Below are 21,745 nucleotides of genomic sequence, written 5' to 3'. Positions count from 1 at the left end.
TCAGCATGAAGGCTCCCAGGCTCCGGAGCCAGCTCGCCCTCGGGAGTCTTGATTTTCTTATCTGTAAAATGAAAGCTCCCACCCCGTTGGCTGCTGAGACCCTTAACCTTTCTGCAGAACCGTTTGACCCAGGGCCTTAGACCTGGGGCAGGCTACTTCCGGTGTCTGCACCTTAATTCTCGGCCGGTAAATGGGGGCATGGCCTCCCAAGAGCTTACCTGGCCCAATCGCTGGAAAAAGGAGGGCTGTGTTCACTGAATGGGGTCAAGCCGGAAGTAGGTGGTTGGGCCTGTAGAGCACAGGCTTGGAATACGACCTGGGGACACAGGGTGGGTAATTGGTCCCGGGTCTCCGGGAGTAGTTTTTGGTGCTGGGGAACTCTAATCAGGAGCCCTCAGAGATGGCTTCAACTACATGCACTCACCCAAATCTCATGTCCTAGGGAGCCTTCTCTGGGGGAGCCACACTGGTGTGGGGGGGGGGGACACATGGGAGGGATGTTTAGGAAAGTATTTGAATGCCTACAGTCTCAGGGTCCCAGACTGAGGCATTTATGATACCTGTCCTTCAAGAGTCAAAAGCAGTCAAACTGGGGGAGACCTCCCAGCAAGATCATTATAGAGTAGAAGGAATCCAGTGGAGCCATGAAGACAGGTATGGACAGGTACAGGCCCAAAGAGGAGGAGATGACTGGAATGGGCCTTGGCAGGTCAGTGGCAATTAGTGAGGTCAACGGGCCTTCAGGTGAGGGCATAGCTGTGCAGAGGCAGGAACCTGGATAATGTGTTTGAAAAATGGCATGGAGATGGGTGTGGTTGCAAGGGGTGACAGGGGAGAGGTGTACAGAGAACTCATCCTTATATTCCATGGGTCACTGGGGATTGTCTAGACCCTAGCCTAGGGACCCTGCCTCCCCATTGGCCATTTGCTTACTGGAGTAGAATAGGAGGGAGGTGTCCCAGGCAAAGTACTGACAACTATAGTGTGTGTGGTAGAGGAGGGCAGAGGTCCAATGTCCCTCATTGCCCCCAGGCTTTATTTGGGCATTCAGTCTCCTCCCTCAGTCCCAGCCTTACCTTTCACCATCTGGGCTCTAGTTATTTTTCTCCACACATCAAGAATCAGTCTTTTGTGCAGATTGCATGTCCTCCCCACACCTTCCAGAGGTTTTCTCTCTACCCATATCCCAGGTTATTTGGGACTTTAGGTTTCAGAAATGGGCTGCTCACTCTTTCCAGCCCAGTCTTTCAGTCCTCTCTAATAGCACAAGTTAGGAAGGGTCTTCCTGGAGCTCTGTGGAATAAGGTACTGCAGCGCTATGGGACTAACTGGGACATGGGACCTGAAGTCCCAGGGCACCACCAAGCACTGTCTGGCAAGACCCCATACTTCTCAGATCCTTCATTTCCCCATTTGCAGGATGGGGTGGTAATCCCTGGCTTCATGTCCCAAAGAGAGACTGTGCTGGGGCAAAAATATGGTCTATCTGAAAATAAATCCTGCCCCCAGAATTGAGCATTTGAGTGAAGGAAAGAAGGAACCCAGGAAAAGTGGTCAGTTCAGGAGGGCTGCAGAGTACTGGGGCCAGTGGTGGACCAGGCCTAGGGCACTGGATAGAGGGAGGGGAGTCCCCATCACCCTCCTGGGCCTCTCCCCTTCCCACTCCACTCTCCCTTGGCTAAGCTCAAAGCAGCCGCCAATGCCCAAACAAGTGGCCTGTGTTCCCAGGGGAGGGGGAGGGGAGGCAGGCCCTGGGCTCCAGGCCCGTCTGTCCAGCGTCCAGTACTGACCCTGGCCCCCGCCCCTCTCTCTGGGTCTTAACCCTTGGGGGCCTGGACTGGGTTCTGAGCTGCTTGAATGCTGGTGCTTCTTGCCCACCCTGTTTTAGGTTTTCAAGGGTTCTTTCCACCCTGTTTTAGGTTTTCAAGGGTTCTGTGAACCAGGGGGCGATGCAGTAGGGTATCAGTTGGAAATGGGAAAGAAAGGAGGGATGAGGGATTGGGGAGAGGCCCCCTATGGCAAATACAGCCATGAACACTTAGTACACCACTTGGCTCAGAAGCTGCTTTTGCAGATGATGCACAGAATTAAGGGCCCAGAGATCAGGCCAGGATCACACGAAGCCTGAGCAAGGGCAGGAAGTATCAGGACAAGTAGACTCCTAGTCTGGGGAAAGGGAAGGAGAGAGGGAAGCTTTTTCTGAGAACCCACCAGGTACTGGAGGCTATCACTGCTTAAGAGGAGAATCAAAGAGGAAGACACTGAGCCTGAAAGAGTTTAGTACTTACATTAGTGAGTACTATGTCGGCAAACATGCATATAGTGTTGTAGGCATCTTCATGTCTGTGTGTATATAGATATGCATATACATACACACATGTGCATTTACACAGTTCTGGGACTAAACCCAGGGGTGTTCTACCACTGAGCTACATCCTCAGCCCTTTTACATTTTGAGACAGGGTCTCATTGAGTTATCCAGGCTGGCCTCAAACTTGAGATCCTCCTGCATCAGCCTCCCAACTTACTAGGATTACAGGTGTGCACCACCATACCCAACTACTTTTATGTATATTAACCAATTTTATCCTGCCCACAACCAGAGAGATTAGGTGCTGTTTTACAGATCAGGAAACTGAAGCAGAGTGAGGCAGAGTAACTGGCCTTAGTAACAGTGGATTAGGGTAGTGGCAAGATCAAGACTCAGGCAATTCCTTGCCTCCTTTAGCCTGATTTCCCTTCTCCCAGGCTACTGTCACTCCTGGAGCCAGGGTCTTACTCAGTGAGGGACTTTCCCTGGGTGATGGCCAGTGTCACTTTGAGCCAAGTGTGTCCCCAATCAGGCAGCCCTGGGCCTTCAGAAGTAGCATCCATCCCTTGGGCAGCTCCTTGCACCCCATCTTCTGGTCTCAGCCCCCTCCACAGTCCTATACAGAGGGAGGTTTCATGTTTTACTGAGGAGAGGGATTCTTCACGGAGAGGGATTCTTCACTGAGAGTGGCCACGTAGGTCTGAACAACATAAGGATATGAGGGACCCAGACATCTGCCTCCAGTGTGTACTCCCCACGAAGCTCAGGGCCTGCCCCTGATTCAACACTAGGGTCTTCCAGCTCTGGTCAAAGAAGACATCTTGTCCATCTACGCTCACCCCTGGGCAGACCCCCAGACCTGTACATTCAAATAATGACTCTGGGGAAGACAGTCCTAGCTCAAAGAGGCAGATGATGCCAGGTGTCTGGGAGAGTCTGGGGCTACAATGCTTGGTTCATCTTTGCACAGTCTTCCTGTGCAATGTCTCCCATCTTTTAGGTGATAGTTCAGGAAGGACAAGCTTGTCTCCCATAATTAGTATATCTGGCCAGGCACCGTAATGCATGCCTGTAATCCCAGCAACTTGGGAGACTGAGGCAGGAGGGTTGCAAGTTCAAGGCCAGCCTAGGTAATTTAGCATGACCCTGTCTCAAAATAAAAAAAAAAAATGTGCTGGGGATGTGCTCAATGGTAAAGTAACGCACCTCTGAGTTCAAACCCCCTTACCAAAAGTAAAAAAAAAAAAAACAAAACATTAGGACATTTGCCCTGGATCATTGGGATAGTCAAGAGTGGCTGAGAGGGGATATGGACTTAAGTAACCAGTTCAATAACATTGTGATTTAGTTTAGTAGAAGTAAATTATTTAATTATAATTATAATAGCATAACTATTGTTTCTTGGAAGCTGTGCCAGGCAGTGTGCTAGGAATTTTGCATACTGATTTCCTTAACAATAATTTGATGAGGTAAACACCACTCCCATTTTATAGATAAGGAAACTGGTCCCAGAGAAGTTAAGTGATTTGCCCAGGACCATCTACTGGGCATTTGAATTTCTTTTGCTTCAGTGGGAACCCTGAGCATGAGGAGGCATTGCAGACAGAGGAGAGTCAAACCTAGTCCCAGCCTGGGGACTCCCAGTTGGAGTCACAGGCAGAGAATAGAGCACCACCTGTTCAGGTGATACACTGGTGCCCAGCTGTGGAACCAGGATCCCATCAAGGGTTTCCTGCTTGCAGACTGGACTAATTACTGTTGAGTCCGGAGTCCCCAGGAGCCAGGGCACCTTCTGGAAGACTGATTTCTGCTCTTGTACTGTTTGATCCAACCTGACTTTTGGTAATACAGTGGTTTTTGGATGAAGAGACTTACTAGCAGTGAGCCAAGAAAACAGAGGGCTGGAACAGGAACCCAAGTTGGTGGGGGCTGGGGGGGGGCTCTAAGATGTACCCCCTGCCTGGGGCCTGGTTGGACCCCTTGAAGCCCTGAACTTCCTCAGACACTTCCCACATTGCCTTGCAACAGAAGCCAATCTTTCTTCCTGACCAAACCCAGAACCAGTTCCTCCTAAGGTGCCTGGGATCTGCCACAGTAGGGTGTCAGTGACTGACCAAACCTAGGAAATATTCCTAGAGCCAAGAGGCCAAGATGCAGAGCCCACCTGTGATCAGGATTGTGATGCTCAGGACCAGAGGGGTCCCAGGAGGGCTTAAAGGGTCAGAGTCCCCCATGGAGGGATATGGTAGAGTCTTCCTCCTTATCATTGTCTTCATTGTTATGAGGGCAAAGGTAAGGGCAAGAGGTGTAGACCTCTTATGATCATTCCTCTGTCATCATTCCAGGCCAGGGACCAGGGGCCATACCTGGAATCTTAGCTGCCCAGAGGCCCTGAAGGATCCTGGCCTGATCTGGCCCTAGTTCCTCTGATCACACCTGTGTGGGAGCTCCTGATGGGATAATAGCAGGGCTGAGTTGCCACTGCACAATGGTCTTCAGATCCATGAGTGTCCCTAGCCAGCTTCCCTCCTGGCCCACCTCTGTGTGTCCCTTACTCTCTTCCCACCATAGCACGAGGGGCCTGGAGTTAGGAACTCAGTGTCTGTCTGTGGCCTCTAGCTAAGTTCAACTTCCCTGAGCTTCAGGGAGGGCAGAGTGAAGTGGCTCCTGGGATATTCCAGGCTCACCAGCCCCAGATGTGGACAGCACAGGGCAGAAACCAACCAAACTGGACAGGTGGGAGGTGAAAGTAGAGGTAGAGGAGAGTTTCTCTTTCCTCTCTGCTCCCTCCCTTTCTCCACACTGGCTGCCAGGATGTTAAGATTCTGAGATTCTAATCATCAGAAATTTCAAGGATTCTAGGGTTTTGCTATGTCTGTCATCCTCAGCTTCTGAATTTCTGAAGGTCCCAAGTTCCAAGAGCCTGCACAGCTTGGAGTTGGGGTGGATCACCCTGAGTTGAGGCTGAGCCTCGTGCCACTCTGTAGACAATCTGGTATTCAACCAAGGATCAGAGAGTTTTGCAGGCTGCTGGGTGAATAAGAAGCCCCACTGGCCTCCAGCCTCTACATGCTTTCTGCCCACACCACCCCCAGCACACACACCCTGCTGCCTCCCTTTCCAGAAATCTGAGGAGCAAGCCACAAGGACAGGGTGGGAGCAGAAGAGACAGCTGTGGTTGGAAGGCAGGGGGCCCCCTCTGTAGTGACTGGGAGTAGTGGGGCTGTCCCCATGGACACCAGGTCAGGTTGAATGGAGACCCAGGGAGAGAAGGTGGTGACTGGCTGTGTCACAGAGCAAGGTCAGCATCATACTGCGGGCATAAAAGCCAGCATGAGATGTGGCTCAGCAAACCCAGGTCAGGCCTTGAAGCTTTAGTCAGGCTTAAGAACACTTATGAAGAGAGGTGATTGGCAGAAATCTGTGTCAGGGAGCCCAAGGGGAAGCACTATCCTGCCTTAGGGTGCCTGGGTCTTGGCTGAGGGCTTTGGGGTGGTTCAGAATGCTTCCCCCAGCTCTTCCCAGTGCTGTCTGGTCCTGTGCTCAAAGGGCCTTAGGCACAGGAGTGCTTCCTGGGAGACTCCCTGGCTGGGTGAGCTCCTTGCTGAGGCTTGCTTCTTAGCCCCTTCCTGGCCACTTCCCTCTGGTGGGGACTCTGTGAGGTGGGCTCAGCAGTTGATGCCCCAGTGGTTAGGGTGTCTAGAGCCCAACCCTGCACCCCTTGATGTGAATTGGGTGAGGCTTTCAGCTTATGAGCCTTGGTTCTCTTTAGGGGTGACCTCTAGCTGGCTGTTGTGTGGTTTGGCAGCTAAAATGCAAGTTTGTTTTTAGAGGCCATCGTGGGCCTGGTGGGGAGAGAAGGACCCTTTCCTCTGGGGTCAGGGCTGGGGACTGATATTATTTCCAAAAGATAAGGCAGCTTGGGATGGAGTGTCCCTTGCTTGGTGAAGGGGTATTGGAGTGTCAGCTGAAGTTCTAACTCCCCACTGGGGCTGGGGCTCTTCCTCCTGCTTCTTCCTTTTTCCTCAGTTCTACAGATGGACATGCTAAGCCAGGGAGTGTCTGTTCCAGAAATGTGAATCAGGACACTGACCTGCCTCTACTGCTGGTGGCCTGAAAACCCACATTTCTCAGGGCCAAACTGGCTTAGCCCACTTGGAGGGACAGGTTACTGGATAAGAGATACTGGTTTGCTCCATTATCTCTGAAGTCATCTGAGGACCATCTGCCTACTAGTTATTCCAAGCTCAGGCCTGGTCCTGTTCCTGACTTGCTGTGTGGCCCAGTTAAGCTTTTGCCCTCTCTGGGACTTACTTTTCCTTCTGGAAATGTGGAGGCTTGGAAGTGGTGGTTCTTAATGTGGGAAGAGTGGATGGTTGGGGGTTACAAAGTGCCAGAGGGAAAGCAGGGCTGGATGGGACAGCAGGAGGGTAGAGCTGTAGCTGGTGGGCCCCAGCAGGATGGGGGCATGGTGCTGGGAGGCTAGAGGCTGGACTTTAGCCACACTTGGGTTGCTGACTTGCAGGATGATCTGGGCTACTTGCTCTCCGTGTGTAAAATTGGGGAGTATCCTTTCAGTCAATAGCTATTCATTGTGTGCCATCTTTGGGACATGGGAATCAGATCATGGTCCTGTCAGAGTTGGGGGTGAGAGACAATATGTGACAGAGTCACACTGGCCAGTGATGTGATCAGAGCTGTCATGGAGTCAGAGACTGCTTCCTGGAGCAGGTGGCACTTGATCTGACAGGGTGAGGTAGAAAAAATGTTCTAAGGTTCTAGAGAGATGGAATGGTTATAAGCAAAGGCCTGATGGGAGGTAGTGCTGATGTTGGGAGTGGAGGGAATAAGGCCAGAGATGAGGGACAAGAAGCAGAAGCCAGTGGGTGGGGGCCCACTGAACCCCAACTGGCAATGGGGAGCCACAGAAAATTAGGCAAGCAGGGGAGAGGCAGCACTTGCCTAGTGGGTGGTGGTTGGTTTCAGAGATTCCTGAGAGCCTGTTGTAGTTCTGACCTGCTCTGCGGAACTGTTGAGTGATGCATGGGAGGGTGGGGTGTCCTGAGAATCAGCACTTCCCTGTGTGTTGGGGGGCTCCCCAGAAGTGTTTATTGGGCCAGCCCAACAGGAAGTGGCTGGGGCAGCCTCAGAGGTCAAAAGAAGGGATAAGCCCAGCCACAGAGTCAAAAGAGCCTCAGAGTCAAATCTTTGACTCCTATCCCTCCAGTCTGAACTTTGCCATAGATCTTGACCAATACCCTCACCTGTCTATCTCACCAGGGTGAGCTGGGCTCAGCCCCAGATAGAATGCCTCCCAGGTCCAGCCTTCTGCAGCCCCTGCCCAGCCCTGCCCACCTCTGTATGTGTGCCCAGCCCCTGCTGCCCACGGCAGCTCCGAGGCTTTTGGGGGAAGGATGTGAGGTAGAGGAGGAGGGGGATTCAGGAGGGAGAGGAACAAAAGCTGAAAATACTGACAGATGTCACATGTTGAGCACCTGCTGCAAGCCAGGCCTTCGTAGATTTCCGTCAGTATATTTCATCTATAGTTATTGAGCATATTTTGGAAGACTGCTCCAGCTCCTAGGGATACAGCTATGCATAAAACAAGGCCTGTGCCTCCTGGCTGAGGAGGTTGACATTAACAAATATATAAAGTGATGTCTGGTGGTGATAAATGAGATGCTGAAGAATGAAACAGGGTGAGGAGAGAGAGACTTTTAGTGGTGCTTTTATAGGTCCATTGATCAGGGAAGGTATAGCATTTGTGAAGGTGCCTGAAAAAGTGTGGGAAGGATTTGTGCCAATGTCTGTCCAAGAGCATTCCAGGCCCAGGGAGCTCCAGCGCCTGGTGTGAGGCAGGAGCCCATGCAGTATGTGGTATTGGAGTAGCATCCAGAACAAGTAGGTGGGAGCCAGTAGGGACAGACCGCACAGGGCCAGGAGGCTGTGTGTCCCATGGAGCTTTTACTCCGAAGGAGTGAGAGCTGGTCAGCTGTGGATCTGTTTTAAAGGCTTAAATTTATTCCTCTCTAGCCTGCAAGACAAAGCTGTCATGATTCTATTACACAGATGTGTAAACTCAGGCTCAGAGAAGTTATGTGGATTCCCCTGTCTCACCATCTGTGGCCATGCGCTCTGTCCAGGAAGCACTCTGCTGCCTATCATGGCTTCCTCTCATCTAGACAGTAACAATGAGCATCTTAGGTTAGACTTCAAGTTCTTTCTTAGCCTACACTTGCTCTCTCTCTTCTACCTGCCCTCCCTGTCCCCTTCCTGGGCCCTATGTGCCTCTGTATCTTTCTGAGGAGATGGGGTGGAGACAGGATCCAGGCAGTCCTTGATTCAGATTCTGGCCCCTGTGTGGCCTTGAGCAACCTCTGAGGCTCAGTTTACTCATCTGTAAAGTGGTCTAAAACCACCCACTTTATCGATGTGTGTGATATGGTGGCTGTGGATACAGTACTTGGCAGATAGTAGCCACTGAATAGTGTGGCCTCACAGTGCTCTGAGCAGGGAAGGCTGACCAGGGGAGCAGGTTAGGATGCCCCACTGTGGCTCTGCTGGACAGGGCTTAGAGAAGAAGGCTGAGTTGGGGAGTCCTCCTGTCTTGCTGGCTGTGTATTGGGGAAAGCTGAGGTCACACAGGAAATCAGAGGCCACAGCCTGTGGGAATGGTTTCCCATCTCCCTCCTCCCTTCCAGTCACAGCCCCTTCCCCTGCCAATCTAGCCACCCCCACCCCCCAACACAGCAGCTTTCCCTTTCAGGTGGCAGCAGCGAGGGGCCCACTTATCTTCTGGCTTCTCCAATCTCCTAGGGGCCACCTAGGGAGGGGCAGGTCTGGGTCCCTATTCCCCTGGGCCACAGTTCTAGGGTGCAGAGGAACCCACCAAGTCCTCCTGAGCAAGCAGGAGCCTCTGGTTTCTGGTCAGTTCTTCTCTCTACCGTCAATGCCATGCTGGCCCGAGGCCACTCCAGTGTATGCCAAGGGGCCTGGCAAGAAGAGCAGTGGTGACCCTCCTTCTGTCTGCTCCTGCCACCAGTGATTCTGTGGTCAGCCCTGTGTTCCCATTCTTCTGCTGTCTTCCTGTTTCTGCCTCATTTACAGTGCTGATAGCCCCTCCTATCTCCCCACGGGTAGCGGTCACAGCAGAGGGTTTCCTGGAGTCACCCTTTGGCACCTCAGGCCTGCCTCTGCTCAGCACACACACTCTGTGGTGTGAGAGGTGCCCTGGGAAGAAGTCCCAAGCCCCAGGAGACCATGTTAGTGACTGAGGGTCATGGGCCAGGCCAGTGCCCTGTTGTGCTTTTGGCAGGAGCGCAGGTGTGGGTCATGGGTGGGAAAGGCCTGAGCCGGCCCTGGAGGATGAAGAGGTGGGGCAGAGAATGTGGATGTGGGTTGGGGCAGAACCTTTGCCACATCAGGTTCACCTCGTGGACTCAAGGGCAGGCTGGCTGTGGGTAGGGAAAAGCAGGAGGCAGGGACAAGGGGTCAGGGTCCAGGCGAGCTAGGCCAAGGGCTGGTGTAGCTGTCAGTGGCCAGCGCTTACCACAGGTCCTGGGTTTCACCCCCTGCACTGCAAAAATAAACCAGCAGAGGCCTGTTGTAAAAGGTGACAGGGAGAGGTGTGACAAAACATGCCATAGAGGAACGAGTTGGGAGAGGGGAGTGGTCCCGAGTGGTCCATTTGGGGAAGGGTACATGACAGGAGGAGAGGGATTAGTATGTGGCAGACTTTCATGAGGCCTAAAATCAAATCCTTTTTACTTTCAGCTTCATTTTTTTTTTTTTTTTTGCAAGTGAGGGACTTTGGAGTCATAGCTTGCTTCCTACCTGACCCTCTACTCGGAGGGCACTGAGCCATGAGGGGGCCGAAGGGTGAGTGTCAGGGCTGGGGTGGAGTCAGATGCTGTCTGGAAGACAAACCACGGGGACCGGGGAGCCTTGGGTTTACTGGTGGGCCTCGGTGCATTTCTGGTTTGGGAGTTGGAGGCTGCGCTCTGCCTCTGGCCTCTTAGGCCTGGGGAAGACCTGGGGGGACCTTATTTGATAGCTGTGTGTGAGATCCTCAGGAGTGTAGGTTGGGGAGGGGGCTGTGGGTCTCTGTCTCTCATTCTCCAGTCTAGATGACCCAGCATATCAGCAATTTTGTTTATATTTCTCTTAGTAATCTATTGCATGCTTTATTTAAAATGAAGCTACTGTATAATGATAGTGTTAGGGAACAAACTGCAAGAAACTCAGTGCTAGTTACTTAAATACATTTCTCTTTTTTCCTTCTGATTATAAAAGTGATACACAGTTGTAAAAACTTCAAACAATACAGACATCAAACTTGTAGAAAATCTTTCAAGATGGGTCGAAAGTTAACATTAGGCATGAAATTACGACCTAGGCAGTCCATTGTCCCTTAGTCTTTAGTGTCTCTCAGTCATTAATAAAACTGTGGTTTATCAATTTTATCAGGGTGATGCTGGTGGGGCTACCATAAGAAGGTTGCTAAAATATCATGTCTCATTGGGCACACCATTAGGGATGTGATTGCAAGTTCAAAGCCAGCCTCAGCAATTTAGTGAAACCTTAAACAACTTAGTGAGACTTTGTCTTAAAAGAAAAAAATAAAAAGGGATGAGGATGTGACTCAGTGGTTGGGTGCCCCTAGGTTCAATCCCTTGGTACCTAAATAAATAAATAAATAAATAATATTATTAAAATTTGAAAAAAATCATGTCTCTCATCCACACTCTGTGGATGTGTGTTGTGTACTGCCAAAGGGTACTGGGGGATGGGTGGAGGTGATGGCTGGAGAAGAAGATCTGAAACCCAGCCTTTCTTCTGCTTGCTGGGCTGTATGCCCTGGTGCAGGGTTCGTGGAGGAAGAGCCTTCTCTATCTAATTTGTTTAAGAGCCCCACCTAGGTTGAAAGCGCTTCTTTCAGAGCAGGGTGCCAAAGAGCAGGTGTGTTTGGTTTGGGATGGGAGGTTGTGGTGTCTTGGGCATGGCAGGCAGAGGTCCAGCAGGCAGTGGGTGTCTGGTCTGGAATGATGGATGCAGAGGGACGTGGCTGGAGGTGGGTGAGGTAGTCATTGGTGTCGGGGGTAACTGAAAACCTCGGGATGCTGGGGGTCCCAACTAGATTCTGGTTTAAGTCCAGTGCCCTGGGCTATTCTGGTCAGCACTGGCCAAGGCCTTGGGATTAGGGACAGGAAGTGATTGCCTTAGCATCAGAGAAGTGAGCAGAAGATGAGCAAGTGTAGCCTCCAGTACACATGTGGTGACGCGTCATGGTTGTCTGGGTGCCGGGCAGGGACTGAACGCTTCATTTTGTGGAGAGGGAAACTGAGGCTTGGAATATTACATGATTTTCCCAGGGCTTCAGGCAAGAAGTGGTGGAGCTGGGACTGGAGTCCAGACTTGCTCTGCATACTGGGTAGGGGTGCCTGAGTCCTGGAGCCTGGGGACTTGCCCACAGACCCCTAGCTTCCCGCTAGGTAGCTGAGGCAGCTCTTCATTTACCTGGACCCTGGGGACACTTGCCATCAACCTCCTGTGCTTCAGGGACTCCAGACAGGCCGTACTGCAGACGGGACGGGACTCTCCTGGTGCTAGGAAGGTTAACAGGGCAGAGACACAGGCAGGAGCAGGGCAGGAGCCCTGGTGTGTCTTCTTGGGACTTGTAAGCAGTGGCCATCTATCCCTGAGAGATAGAGAACAGGTCTCTTGGCCCAAGGGCCAGCTGACTAACCATTTGGGAGTTGCACCTGCTGTGTTGCAGGAGGCAGGTGCCGGTGCTGAGAGAGCTTTTTTAAAAAATATTTTTAGTTGTAGTTGGACACAATACCTTTATTTATTTATTTTTATGTGGTGCTGAGGATCGAACCCAGGGCTTCACATGTGTGAGGCAAGTACTCTACACTGAGCCACAAACCCAGCCCAAGAGCTGTTTTTTGCAGGGGCGGGGGTCACTTCTGCACCCTTGGGGCTGGGAACCCAACCCCCACCTAGTTCCTCATATCTACAGGAAGTGTCTCCAAGGCTTGCCCGCATTAGCCTGAGCTAGTGGAGTCCCAGGCGCCCAAGCGGTTGGTAGATGTCCAGGAGGGTGACCCTGCCTGTAGGTATCACCTGGTGACTGGGCCGGGGGGGCTAGACGTTGGGGTCTAGGGCATCTCCAGGGTCTGGAGCATGTTGGGCTCCAGGGCTGTTGTCACAGTGGGATTGTTGGTGGAGAGCTGGAGGTCTGAAGGCCGTGTGGTGTAGTGTGGTGGGGCAGGCGGTTGTGCTGTGTGGCTGTCGGGTAGGCAGGAGGTGTGTGCCCTGGAGGCAGTGCAAAGTATGGGTTTGTGGTACTCGTGGGGTGTGGTTTTTAGACCCAGGTGACTATGTATGTTTTTGGTTCCTGTGTAGACAGCTCCGAGGGGTTTCTTGAGGTCTGTATACTCAGGTTCCTGCCCACCTGCTCGTGCTGGGAAGCCTGGGGCAAGGGGCAAAGGGCTGGCCATGCAGAGAAGGAGGAGGTGGGTGAGTGAGCTGAGACCTCAGCTCAGGCCTTCCTCTCCTGTCCCCTGGAGGGTTGGATCTTTCTTTGAACTCAGAGTGGAGCTCTGTGCAGAGGGGGCCCTGGAGATTCAGTCTGGGGAGATGTTCTGGCCCAGAGGACTTCAGAACTGAGTGTGGAAGGAGTTAGGACCTTTAAAGCTGCCCTGTGCTCTGACCAAGGATGACTCATTCATGTGAAGCAGAATGCAAAGAGGCTGAGGGACGCCTCAGAGAGGGACACAACCGCATGGGTCAGCAGCCTGCCATAGCTTCTCTGGGTGACCTCTCTTCCCGTCCTGCAGAACTCTCTGAACTTCAGGTTATCCAGGTCCTTTCCTGTCCTTGGGCCTCTCACATTCAGTTCCCTTTGCCTGGAACAGGATCCCTCAGGAAGCCTCCCTGACTCTACAAGACAGAGGCAGCCATATCCTCTGAAGGCTCTGTGGGCTCCAACAAGTAAACTGGGTAAGTTTCCACCACATGGTGTGAAAGGGGGTAAAAATCCTAAGTCTTAGGGCTGGGGATATAGCTCAGTTGGTAGAGTGCTTGCTTGCATGCAAAAGGCCCTGGGTTCAATCCCCAGCACACCACACACACACAAATCCCAGGTCTTGGGGTGGTTACAAGGATGAGTGAGAGGAAGGTGGGAGTCTGCAGAGGCTGGGCACACAGTGGCACTTAGGAGATACAAGAAGCTGGGGTATGGTTGTCATTCTTACTGGGCTACCAAAATGGTGCCATCCATCAGTGGTGGGTAGGAATGCTGAGAGGGAGATGCCAAGCTGGGACAGAAGTGGGGCTCTGAAATTTAAACTCTGCTTTTGGTGTTGAAGTAGTTGCTGGAAGGGTTAAAGCTTTGACTCCAACAAGAGGGACTCAAGCAAGACATGAAGAAGGACTGTCTGGCAAGGATTAGAGATTCCAGATGACCGTTTCTTACTTCTGAACTGGAATTGGGTGCCCTTGTGAGCCATCCAGGTGCTGGGCTCCACTGTGGAGAACAGGGGAAACAAGAAGAGGTACAGACTCTTAGAATACCCCAGGCCACATTGGTTGGATGGAGGTGGATCCCTGCAAAGAGAGCAACCAAAGAAACCAGAAACAGTGCTGAGCTGTATGGCTGTGCAGAGGCCTAGGACATTTAGGGGCAGTCAAGGAGTACTTTCTGCAAGAGATGGCCCGGAGCCAGTGCCCTGAGGAGGGAGGGTGTGGTTTATTTACTCATTATCAGCTGACAGTTTTAGGGGCCCCCATAAGTCAGGCCAGCATCTGGTATAGGAAGTGACATGGAGAGAGTTGCAGAGGGGGCCAGCCCAGCCTGCCTGGGGCTTGGGGTATGTCACTGAGAATTTGAGCAAGTCACTTCCTCCCTGTGGGTGTTTGTTTCTTCTTCCGTTATAGTCAGGGCTGGACCAGGTAGAATGATAGCTGATGAGCTTGAGAACACAGGGATCTGGCAGAACTTTAGCAGGGTTGGGACCCTGGCCATAGCCAGCACAGCCAGCGATGGCAGAGGGAGATGAGCCAAGCGAGAGAGAGGAGGCCTGGACCCTTGGGTGGGGGAGAAAAGCCCCCCAGCTGTGGCTGTGCCCTTGCTACAGGAAGACATTTGCCTCTGCCCTGACCCTGCCTCCCTGGGGGTAATGACTCTCTGGGACTTGTCATAGCAGCATAGTTTCAATTCCTAAACCAGGGCCAGGGTGAGGACAGAGCAATTGAGGTGTAAAATTTAAGGGGGGACTAAAGACCTCTGATCATCCAGGTGTATCTTCTTTTTTTTCTTTTTAGTACTGGGATTGAACTCAGGGGTGCTTTACCACTGAGCCACATCCACACCACTTCACATTTTTCATTTTTAAACAGGGTCTCACTAAGTTGCTCAAGGGCCTTACTAAATTGCTGAGGCTGGCCTTGAACTTGTGATCCTCCTGCCTCATTGTCCCAAGTTGCTGCGATTACAGGCATGTGCCATCACACCTGGTATAAGATATTTTAATGCCATTTAAAAAAATCAAAATTTATGCCAAAAATACATGATGAGAAACATTATAAAATATCACAGTTTTCAGTAGAGAGAGGACAGTATTGCTGACTTGGCCTGCAGAGGCCCAGCCTCTGCAGAGCGGCGCTCCACTCTTCTTGTGTCCAGGAGCTTCCCTCTCCAGGGAGCTGCCCCTGATCCCAGCTTGGTGAGGGCCCCCTGGCTGATCTCATGGGCTGGTGGTGTTTGATCCCTTCTGGCCCAAAGTTTCTAGAGGCACCCGGTTCATGCTTCTAGCTCCTTGAATGGGGAAGTCATAAAGGAGTGTCAGTGTGAGACCTCACGTCTCTGACCTTGGCTTTTGCCCTTTAGTGAACGAATAGGAACTTGAGAGAGGCCCGGTGGGGGCCAGGCTCTTTTCAGGGAGAGGGTGGTTTCCTGTCTCCCTTGACCAGTCCGGTAAGGTGGCTGGGACCATCATCAGTCCACTTGTGTTACACCTCAGTCAGGTGCCTGGCCTGTAACAGGTCCTCCTTCGTGTTTGCTATCACTTTTGAGAAGCTGAGTGATTAGGAGTTGAGAACTGTGCTGCCCAATGGAGATACAGTGCAAGCCACAAGTGCAATGGAAATCTGCTAATAGGCACATTAAAAGAAAAAGATGCCAGGGCCGCAAGTGTAGCTCAGTAGCCGAGCATGTGCAAGGCTCTGAGTTGATCCCCTGCACTGGGGGCTCGGGTGGGGTGGGGTGAGGTGAGAATAATTAGAAACCATGTGCAGTTAATGTTATTAACATTTTAAATCTAAATCATAATATTATCATTTATCATATAATCAATAGGAAAATTTGAGCTATTTTACCTTCTTTTTGTACCAAGTCTTCAAAATACAGTACACCTCATTTTGGGGGGCTACATTTCAAGTATTCAAAAGTCATCTATGTGGCTGGGATTGTGGCTCAGCGGTAAAGTGCTTGCCTAGCACGTGTAAGGCCCTGGGTTTGATCCTCAGCACCATGTAAAAATAAATAAATAAAGACATGTGTACAACTACAACTAAAAAAATAAATATTAAAAAAAAATCAAGCCATCTGTGGCTGCTGCTGGCTACTGTACTGGACAGGGCAGGTGTAGACTATACTCAAACTGCTTCTTCCGAACGTTGTGACTTTAAGCAAGTTACTTAACTTACCTGTGCCTTAGTGTTTTTTTGTTTTTTAAGTAGACTAATAATCAAATGTACCTGATAGGTTGCAGTGATGTTGAGTTGATGTAAAGTGCTTAGGTATCTGGCATAATAAGCAGTGTTTGTCTTCTCTTTGTCTTTTGAGTAGCACTGCCATTTTTGCCAACAGTTTCATCTAAAGTACCGGTTTCTTAAAATTTGTTTTTAAAGTACCTACTTAGAAGCACATACCTGTTTTTACCATTTCCTAAGCAATGATAATTGTAGGGTCTACATAAGATAAATACCTATTAGTAAACTGTAAAATGGTCAGGAATGCCTGCCAAAGCCATTTTGCAGAACACAGGAGTTTTTCGGCTAACCCTGCTCTTATGGCAGGAGACCTGACTTGACTCCAGGCCAGGGGAGGGAGACCTGTCCATTCCACTGCGCCCCACTCTCTCCAGCCCCACAGAGCCTGTGCTGCCTGGGCAGTAGGAGTCATGGCCTGCTGAGAGGATTGGCCTGTTCTTTCTCCTCCACTGAAAACCCCCTTTTTTGGCCCATTTTCCTCACCTCCCCCCCAAGTTTATGAGCATGGCCCTGGGGTCCCAGGCCCTGTCTCAGTTGCCCCACCTCTGCCCTCAGACATATTGTGGTCCTCAGACTTAGTGGAGAGGGTCCTGCATCCTGGGCTCCACCTCTCCCGAGAGGCCACAGGTTGGGAGAGACTCCCTTAGCCAAGGAGCTGCATCTGTACCTTCTTGGTGACCTCCTGGGGGGGCAGTCTCTTTGCCAGCTAGCCCCCACATGCAACCCAGCCACTGGTCCTAGGGGCGTGGAGAGTGGAAGTGCTGACTCCCCTTCACACCTGTGCAGTCCCCACTTCCAGGAGGTCTGTCTGGCTGCCTTCCTCGTCCCTGGAGGCCTTCTTCTGGTCCAGCCTCCATTGCTTGGCTTCCAACTTCCCTGGACCCTTCTCTTTTCCTTTTCTTCTTCTTTCTCCACCTCTTTCCCACTTCTGCTTTCTTCCCCTTTCTTTGCTTTTCCTCATCACTCTCCCCCTTGTCTCTTCTCTTCCTCCTCCTTGTCATTCTGGCTGCTCCAAGTGGCCTCGCCTCATGGACTTTCTCCCCCATCTTTGTCCTTGCAGCTTCCACATCAGGCCACCATGAGGAGCCCTTTGGAGTAGCTGTGGCTTCTGGGAGGACCAGGCGTCCTTGGCAGGCCAGCCGGTGAGTGAGGAACTGGGAGGATGGAGCTGGGCTGAGTTCACAGGCTAAGCCCAAACCCTGAGCTGGGGAGGCTGGGACTTTCCATTTTGAGAACCAGTATTGCAGGCAGAAGGTGAGGCCCTGAGGGCTTGCTAAGAGCCTCCTTCAGGGTTCTGAGAGGAGGGACAGGGCAGGCTCCAGCAGGCTAGACTGGGAAGCATAAGCTGACTTGATTTCCCTCCTTGCCTGGTGAGTTTTGGTTTCTTTTTCATTCCCAGGCTTTATTGATGATTATCACATTATCTTTTTAAAACTTTGCTTGTTTAGTTTTTAAATGGTACAAAATTTTAAAAATATAGAAGGGTGTAGTGTCTCCTGACTTCCCAACTGTCAATTCTCTCCCCAAAGCCAGTTTCTTGTGTATCTATCCAGAGTATTCTATTATATATTTTTTTGTGTGTGTGTACACATGTATATATTTCTTTTTTAAACTCAGTTATTATATAACTCTGTCCTGCACCTTACTTTTCCACTTAACAATAAATCTTTAATATTAATTTATATGAACTTTAGAACCTGTTGGTCTAAACCAATTCCATTTGGTAATTTCAGCTGGGAAATTATATTCAAGTTATAGCTTAACCCCGGGAGAACTGATGTCTTTATAATTTTAGGAGCCACTGTATCCAAGAACATGGAATGTTTGTGTTTATAACTTCCTTTGACTCTCCCAAGTATCCATTATATTCTTATTCTTATTTTTAAAATTCAGAGAGTTCAAAATTTAGGTGATAGACTAAGTAAAGTGAAAAGTGTTCCTCCTGTCAGAGGCAGATTTCCAGGAAAGGTGGAATTTGACATTCAGGGGTCCTTCTAGGATCCAAAGAGGGGGCCTGAACAATGTGGACACATGGGTCCTGTGTTTTTGTGAATTTGCAAAAGTGAGATATTCTTGTGTTCTTTTTACCCCAAAGGGCATCTGGATTGTGTAAGCGTCAGACCCATGAGCTCTCATCTGCCTCCATTCCCTCCTGTCCTCTCAGCCCTGTTTTCCTCCTCTGAGGAGAGTGGTAGCCAGTGTTGATGGACCCCCTGGGCCTCTGCAGAGGCTCTTCATACATTTTGCGGTGCATGCATGCTGAGCCACTCTCTCCTTTTGTTTATTTCACACAAAAAACAGAATGTTTTGAAACTGTCCTGCACTTTTCTTTCTTTACTTAACAGCATATCTTGGAGGTCATTCTGTGCCCATGTGTAAGGAGTTTCCTCCTTTTTAGGGCCTCTCAGAAGACTGCCCCATAATCTAGTTAACCATTCTACAATTGTTGGACATTTTGGTTATTTCCAGTCTTTTGTTATTATACACAGTGCTGTAGCCAACAACTATCTACCTCCGTCATTGCAGATGTGTTCCCGTAAACCTGTACAATAAGTGTCTGTACTTTGACCCAGGGTATCTGGGCCAAAGGACAGTGGTTTTCCAGCTCAGGATCTTGTAGTTACTGTGGCATGGCCTTCCCTAGAGGCACAGCCACCAGCCAGGCAGGAGTGGCCCCACCCCATTACCAGGGCTGTGCATTTTTAAACATTTTTTCTTTGATATTCTCATAGGTGGAAAGTAGCATTGTACTATATTTGATGTTTGTATTTTGTTAAGTTTCTTGTCATATGTTTAAAGGCCATTTACATTTTCCTTTTTGTGCTTGTCTCTGTCATTTTGTAACACAGAGCATGGGTTTGGGTTTTTTATCTCATGAATTTGAAGAGTAAAATCCATGCACAACAAAGGGTGAGAGTAAAGCATCAGGATTTATTAGAGTAATAGAAAGCAGAACTGCTGAAGAGGGAGGGATCCTGAGAGAGGGATGCTCAAGAGTGGCTTTTGTCTAGGGCTTTATATAGGTTTAAGGAAGTCAGCCCCCTGCCCAATGCTGCTTGAATACCATGAATACCTCATGAATACCATGAATACCTCATGGTGTTCATGCAGTCTTTAGTTCAATCAAAATATCAAGCAGGAATTTTTCCTACTTTTTTTTGGATACCAGGAATTGAACTCAGGGGCACTCGACCACTGAGCCACATCCCCAGCCCTATTTTTTATTTTATTTAGAGGCAGGGTCTCACTGAGTTGTTTAGCATCTTGCCATTGCTGAGGCTGGCTTTGAATTTGCAATCCTTCTGTCTCAGCCTCCTAAGCCGCTGGGATTACAGGTGTGTGCCATGGCACCCAGCTGGATTCTTCCTTCTTTGGAGAGGCATGGACCCCAGTGACACAGGTCCTAGTTTAAAAATAGCCTTTTTGTAAGTTTCTTAGGAAATATCTGCAGGTGCTGTTGGTGCTGTACTGCCCAGGAAGTTGCCACCCAGGGGCCCATCTCCCTATCCTCCCAGCCTTCTCTCTTCCTCCTGATGTCAATATTCTTTGCCCATTTTTCTACTAGATTTTTGTTTGAAATGAGTAGGATGTGAGATGTCCTCTAGGTCCTCATTTACCTCTTACTTTGCAAATGGTGTCTCCACCATGTTGGCATATTTATTTTTTTCTACAGTGTCACACAATGCTCAACAGTGGGGATACATTTCTAAAAAATGCATCATTGGCAATTTTGTCATTGTGTGAACATCATTGAGAATAGTAACTCAGACCTAGAAGGGCTGGTTCAGTCATTCCATGCAGCCTCGATGCCATCAGGAAATTTGCAGTAAACACAAGATGTATGAGCCTGCTGCCAGGTGAGCTGGCGTTCTGTTTTATAATACACTTCTTTTATAAGTAGGAGTATACTCTAAAATAAGAATAAAAAATAGAGAGTAGTAAACACATAAACCAATACCATAGTCATTTATTATCATTGTCAAGTATGTGTGGGCTGTACTTTTATATGACAGGCAACGCAGGAGGCCTGTTTAAACCGACATCACCACAGACCCCAGAGGAATATAGTTTGGCTACGATGCCATGAAGTGATAGGAATTTCTCAGCTCCATTATAATCTTCTGGGCCTCTTGTCATCTATGTGATCCATCACTGATGGGAACATCACTATATGGCCTGTGACAGTAGGTGAATGTTCCAGGCTTCTCTGCATACCTTCTGGGCTTATATCTTTTCCAAAAGATTTTTTTCCTAAGGGGTTTTTTACGCCCCTTTGGTACCAGAGATTGAACCCAGGGGGACTTAACCTCTGAGCCACATCCCGAGCTCTTTTTATTTTTTATTTTAAGACAGGGTCTCACTAAATTGCTGAGGCTGGCCTTGAACTCGTGATCCTCCTGCCTTAGCCTCTGGAGCTGCTGGGATTACAGGGGTGCACCACCATGCCCTGCTCTAAGGTGATTTTTCAATCCTTCCATGGTTTTATTTTTTTATATTGAAATCTTTGATCCAGTTGTGACTTATCTGGTTGTAAGGTGTGAGGCAAACAAAAACAGAACAGGGCTTCACAGAGGGGAACACCTTAGTTTTTTTCTAGATTTCTCTGCAGCTGTCCCAACAACTAAATAACCCCTTTCCCCCACTAGTTTGAGATTCTCCTTTCATTGTGTACCAGTTCTTCCATCTCCTCTTGAGCTTTTGTTCTGTTTAATTAATCAGTTTGTTCCCAAGCTGCTAGCATATACTGTTTTAATTATTGTGACTCTGTGGTATGTTTTAATATGTGATGGGGCAGATTTCTACGTGCTTCCAAAGCTTTCCTGGCTCTTCCTGCTTTTTTATTTTTCCACATGAATTTTCAAATCCATTTTTGTCTAGTTTAAAAGGAATTTCTGTGTACACACTGAGTAGAATTGTGTGTATTTATAAATTAAAGAGACTTAATGCCTTTGTGATGTTTCTGTCCAGAACTTATTGTGTCTTCTCATTTGTCTTAGTCTTCCCCCCACCCTTTTTTTTTGTCTCTCAAGAACACTACATTTTTTTCTTCATGTAGACCTTGTTTATTTCTCCTTTCTTTCCCTACTGTGTTAGTCTATTTGTCCTTTCTTCCTTCCTTTTGTACTGGGATTCAACCCAGTGATGCTCTATCATTGAGCTGCATCCTCAGCTCCTTTTGATTTTTATTTTAAGAACAGAGTCTTGCCAAATTGTCCAGATTGGCCTTGAGCTTGCAATCCTCTTGTCTCAGCCTCCTGAGTTGTTGGGATTACAGGTATGCACCACTGTGCCCAGTGAGATTTCCCCCCCCCCCCCCAGTACTAGGATTGAACCCAGGGCCTGGCATGTGGTAGGCAAGTGCCCTTATCACTGAGCTATCCCCCAGACCATGTATGTTTATTATGAAGTTTATTCTTGGTGTTTTATGTTTTGTGATCCTACTGTAAATGGGTTCTTTTATCCTAAATTCTATCTAATTTTATCCTAAATTCTACTGGTTATTGCTTAGAAATATTGATTTTGAACTCACCTATCTAACTAAATTCTTTTATTTTTTTAATTTTTTTTAGCTGTAGTTGGACACAATATCTTTATTTTATTTATTTATTTTTACGTGGTACTGAGGATCGAACCCAGGGCCTCACACGTGCTAGGCAA

At 49.3% G+C, this 21,745-nt stretch overlaps 1 protein-coding gene across 2 annotated transcripts in view; it reads left to right on the top strand.

Moving 5' to 3' along the window:
* Positions 1 to 21,745, top strand: part of Arap1 (ArfGAP with RhoGAP domain, ankyrin repeat and PH domain 1) — a 63,272-nt gene that overhangs the window by 333 nt on the left and 41,194 nt on the right. For both annotated transcript variants that reach the window (XM_026400981.2, XM_026400980.2), the window contains exons 2-3: positions 13,231 to 13,315; positions 17,148 to 17,229. The gene's annotated coding sequence lies outside the window, so the exon portion shown is untranslated. The remainder of the gene's footprint in view (positions 1 to 13,230; positions 13,316 to 17,147; positions 17,230 to 21,745) is intronic.

This window comes from Urocitellus parryii, chromosome 4 (assembly GCF_045843805.1).
Source record: "Urocitellus parryii isolate mUroPar1 chromosome 4, mUroPar1.hap1, whole genome shotgun sequence".
Lineage (NCBI taxonomy): Eukaryota > Metazoa > Chordata > Mammalia > Rodentia > Sciuridae > Urocitellus > Urocitellus parryii.
Note: the sequence above shows the minus strand (reverse complement) of the source record. Positions and strands in the feature narration are given on the sequence as shown.